Genomic DNA, 5,602 nt, shown 5'->3' on the forward strand with positions numbered 1-5,602 from the left:
TCCAAACTGTAATTAACTCAAAACAGAAGTAAATTCAAGAAATCTTACCACTTTAATCTTTAACAGTTTTAACACTCCCCCAGCCCCCCTGAGGCTAAACCAAGGTGCAATGCACTGCACCCACTGCCTGCAACAAACATTCCACAGGAACAAACAGGCTTCTCCAGCTCCCGGCTCTCAATCTAATACAACAACAACCACCTACATTCGACAAGCTACCAGATCTCACAAACACACTGAAATACAAAAACTAAGATTTCTCCTATCCACCTCCAGGTATGCCACTAGCCCATTCTACCAATTCATCGTAATCTTGGGACATAATCACTCCCATTTTTAGGATGACCTGGTGAGAACTAGAGAGTCCATCCTTAAAAGCCTGGATGAACGCTCGATCTCCTCGCCCTGGATTCCCTTGTCCTGAGCACTCTTGGTATACCTGGAACAGTCGTTCCCCGTACTCAGAGGCTCCTTCTCCTTTTAGCTGCTTTGTGGTGGTAATTCTGCTCCAGTTAGTGGGAGCATTCCCTAAGACCCTCTGAATTTCTTCTTTAAACTGTAAGAAGGGTGCCTGTTGGGCATCTATCTCTGTTGTTAGGGGGATTACATGTGTCCACCGTCCCCCATTATAGTCCTGTGCTATAGGGGCAGTGGGTCCACCTGCTACCTGCCTCCACTTATTCGCTGGACAGGCTGCCCTGACCAGCTGGTGTACGTCTCTTAGGTGTAATTGGTGTCCTACCCAGATTGTGTCTAATTCCTCCCAGAATTTAGTGTTCGCGCTTCTAGTTTGTAATTTGCCCAGGGAAGCCATTATCTGCTGTCTCTCCCCTGGGGTAAAGGGTTTATAATTTGCTTTTAGTCGCGCTGCTGTCCCCCCTCTAGTTATGGGCGCTAAGTTGTGTTCCAGCTGTTCCCATTCTTCTGATGGAGCGGTTGGTCCTTGCTGGGTAGACTCATAAGAAGGTAGAGGATCAGTTTCTCCTCCCCATTGCCTTTCGAAAACCTGATTTTGTTTTTCCAGTTCCCTCACTCGGGATTCTAATTCTCTAATTCTTTCTTTATCTTCCCTCCATTTCCTCGTAGAGGCAACTACTTGTTCAATTAGACCTGCTAACTGATGTGTTAACCTATTTTCTTCTTTCTGTTTCTTTTTTCTTTATCTATCCACTTTCTCTGCTGCTCTAAGGTTTGAGAAGTATCCCAGCCATCCTTTTGCATTCTCTTTATTAACTCCTTCCTGTCTGTCATGTAGATTTCAATCAGGGAACCTGCAGATCCCCTTTTATCTTCACTATCAGCCATTTCGCAGATTTCACTAACCCCGGCCACGATTATTCTTTAGTAAAGTGTGCTAACTACCGTAGGGACTTCACTACCCCCGGCCACTATTACTATTCTTAGCAAAGTGTGCTCTCTACTGTAGGGACTTCACTCCCCCCAGCCACTATTGATATTCTCACACCGTGTTTTACTGCCGTTACAGGGTTTTAAGTTATACTCACGGCTTCCACGATTACCACTTCGGCAATGTGCTTCTCCACCGGAGTCCGGTTTAGGTCAGAGTTGATCAAACTCCTGTTCCGCCCCGCTTTTCACAACATTGACAGTACAGTTCCCAACTTTTCAATACTTTCATGCAATCAGATGGCAACTCTGCGTCTGTTCGCCACTACAGAGTTTGATGTTAAACTGACTTCTGCCCTTTTGTGCTTCACAATCCTTTAGTGCCCTTGGTGTCTCTCACTCACTTCAATTCCTGACCTTCATGTGGCAGATTTCTGCTCTTAATAGCCAGTCTAAGGCAGAGGTTTTGAGACAGGCACTACCTTGTCCTTTTGTCGATCAGCACAAATCACAGTTACTTATTACTATCAGCAGTTAGTACTTATCACGATAACAAAATACTATCACAAATACACAGTACAAGTATTTCCCCCTTATAAACCGTATTTTCTGATCCAGTCTGACTCTCACAGATTCCGCGATCTCTACCCCAGTTGCGACCGTGGCCAATCGATCTCACCAGTAATAGGATCCTAGCCGACTACGCCAATTTGTTGTGGGAAAAATCCACTAGTAGTCAGACTTCGAGATTCAGAAAATACGATTTATTAAACGGAGCTCCGGGAAATAAGGCACAAGTTCGTAGAATACCTTTTCTCACTAGAATGTCGGGAGCGGTCCATTTTTATACCCTTTACACAATGGGTAAACCGGTGATTCGAACATTATCACATCGTTTAAGCAGGTACAAACAGATATAGACATTTAACATAGTATTGTTCTTATGAATGGGTACATTTCCTCATGTCTGTATCTATCAATGGTTAGTTTCGGCTCATTCAGGTGTTAATTGGTTTCCTCGCATTCATATTTTCCCGCTCTCCCCAAGGCTAATCTATTCCCTTTGTTTCGGGTTTTCCTTATCTTAAAAGATGTCTTGACCCTTGGTTTGGCTTCCTGAGGTGTTTGTTTGCTATGAGTCACTGTCTGTGATTAAGAAATGGCTTATCTGTTACGTTTTGATTTAAAGTGATTTCTGATCAGTGGGAGCCGGTGTCTGCTTTTTGGCTCCTTTCTCAGTTAACTCTTTATGTGCCAAGCAGCCATTTTAAAGTGTGTTCTCCTTGTATTTTTCCCTTTACAACAGTCAATGGCTTTGCCACCATAATTCCCCTACGATCAACATCATGGGGGTTACCACTGACCAGAAATTGAACTGAACCAGCCATATAAATTCTGTGGCTACAAAGAACATAGAAAAATTGGATTATAATAAACTACTCCTTTACTCCCCCCTTATCTTAACAAATACACACAGGTTATTAACATGGATGACAAAGTATGTCTTAATGTACACTGGTCTCGTTAACACACAAAGTCCTTTTTGACACACACAAGATGACTGTTGTCAAGTACACACCCCTCTCTAAACTCAAGTTCGTGTCTGTTGTTTTCTCCTCAAAATTCCCCCAGATGATTGTCACATGAGAGTTTCCAAACTCCACTCCCAAAAACACACTTTAAAATCTTATCTCATAGTAATGCTTTCCCTTAACAGTTTCCAGCCCAAACTCCAGTCCAGGATTTTCAAATGGCACTTAAACAAAGCTTCCACTCTCCTTTTATCAGTAAATGCAGTCCAGGATTTTACCTCCTTTCAAGATTCTTTTGTCTCAACTGACTTCTACTGTCACTCAAACTCTTGATATCCAACCAATACTTGCTTCCCAATTATTTTAAAATTTGTGTCACAAACTATAGTAAGACATCGTAAACTTTAGGATGACTTTAGAAACCTTTCTCTAGTTTCTCACCAGCCGATTGTGTCTCAGCTTTGTGATGCCAATGAACAGTATCCTGTTCTAGTTCCAATTTCTCTGTCACTTTCACTGAAGACTTTAGAAAACTTCTGTTTCATTACCTGATTTCGAGAACCAACCAGACTTAAGTTCCTCTGGAGCTTACTTTCTTGCACTCTACTCCATTGTGCAGCTTTTAGCAGAGAAAACATTGGACTGAGGTGGCATTCATTTTTGGAAAGCCAAGTCTTGAGATGACTTTTCTAGAAGTTGTACCCCATGCTGTTTGAGAACAGTATAACTCAGTCTCCTTTTCCTCACACGTACAGGAAATTGAGGGAGAGTGGCAATGTGTAAGAACGTTTTGTTCATTGCAGTGGAGCTGGCTTTGAATGGCCATAAATCAGCTTGGAAGCAGGCTGAAATTGTGTCTATCAGATTAGCAAAGCCATGAAAGATCGTAACCTTTTCAAAACTGGAAGATACAGTGCCTGGCCTCGGAGCAGGGGTCTGAACATTCATGACAGAATTTAGGCAGTTCTTTACCACTGTAGTGTAGACCCCTAGGCTGCCACATGTGCTCCCTGGTGGATTATAATACTGTGAATCAATGCATCATGATGTGACAAGAGGTCAGTAGTGGACTTCTCCAGTTAGCCTGCTACCTGTTCCAGCCCTGTTAGCATTGCGCAGGTTTAATATCCTGCAAGGTTCTTTATTTTAAAAGCATGACCAATAAGATTAGTGCTCCGTCAGCTGAGGATTGATGTCTTTTTACTCTCTGGCCAGCAATGTCTGCTTCAGTATCTTCCACCCAATCTCCATCTACCCACTATGTACAATGCATCATCCTGTGTACTCCACTCAGAGTTACTGTCTAATGCCCCTTAAATGAATGTCTGTGTGCTGGTGTGCAATGGCATGTGTTCATGATCATGCTCCTCTGCTTTGTGTTGCTGTGTCCTGTGGCCAAACCTAAGATGGCGATTTACAAAGCACACTGGGACAGTTGGCCAAATACAGAAACAGACAGGCTGCAGCCTTAAATGAATATTGGACAGAAATAAACATGTTGCAGCGCCAAGCTACAGAATACACAGGAAATAGGCCTTCCCAAAGGCAACAATCACTCTCTGGTCAAACATACCTGTTTACCAGATGAAGGAGCACCTGAACCCCTTATTTGGGAGGGAGGTATGTGATCTACGTGCCTCCAGCACCTATAGGCATAGCCGTTGGGTACACACCCAGAGATCAGTGTGGCAACACCTGATTGGTCTATCGATAAGGGTGATTGAACCCTGATCGATTGATAATAATCAAGAGACCGCCCAAAAGGGCGTGAAACCAATGAGGGATAGAAGGTGCTGCACAACCAAGGAAGAGCGCGCATGACAAGAGCACCACCAGCAACTACCATCACGAGAAGAGCCACCACACCATCAATGGAAGGAAGACCAGAGGCAGAGTATCAGACCAGGCCAAAGGACCAGACCAGAGCAAGGACTACAGAGAGCAGCATGCGGATAAAGACCAATATCTGCCTGGGTACTTGCCAGACACTCAAAAGTTAAATCAAGGTCTAGTATTGAACTTGAACTTTAGTCTCGTGTAAAATAATTTATATTGATTGTGTGGTTGATTAACATTAATTGTGTGCATGAATAAATGCTATTGTAGTCACAAGAAGTCGACTCGCAGTTCTTTGTCCACTGTATAAGGGTTAAAACACATTGTGCGGCAGGCACAACAGTCCCAGATGAAGAAGAAAGAGAATTACAGGGTAGATTGGGTTGCCCAACAGCACAGTTCACAATGTTTTTGGTAGCAAGACTGCTTTTAGAGATTTGTCATAGGAGAGATGACTCAAGAGATAGTGGATGCATTGGTGTTACTTTTCAAACTTCGCTAGATTCTGGAAAGGTTCCATCAGAATGGAAAGTAGCAAATATAACCCAAAGAGGGAGGCAGGTAATTGTAGGCCAGTTGTCTTGAAATCTGACATGCTGCAGGTGTTAGAATCAATCATTAAGGAGGCTATAGCTGCACACATGGAAAAATTCAAAGTAACTGGGAAGAGTCAACGTGGTTTTGTGAAAGGAAAATCATGTTTAACCAGTTTATTGGAGTTTTTTTGAAAGAATAACATGCGCATGGTTAAAGGGTGTAGGGGGTAACATATTAGCATGGATAGTGATTGGTTGGCTGGCTGAAAACTGGTTGTATGTATAAATGGATCTTTTGGCAGCAAATGGCGAGCAGAGTCCCTCAGGGGTTTGTGCTGGGATCTCATCCTT

Source organism: Mustelus asterias, chromosome 2 (assembly GCF_964213995.1).
Source record: "Mustelus asterias chromosome 2, sMusAst1.hap1.1, whole genome shotgun sequence".
In the NCBI taxonomy this organism is placed as follows: Eukaryota; Metazoa; Chordata; class Chondrichthyes; order Carcharhiniformes; family Triakidae; genus Mustelus; species Mustelus asterias.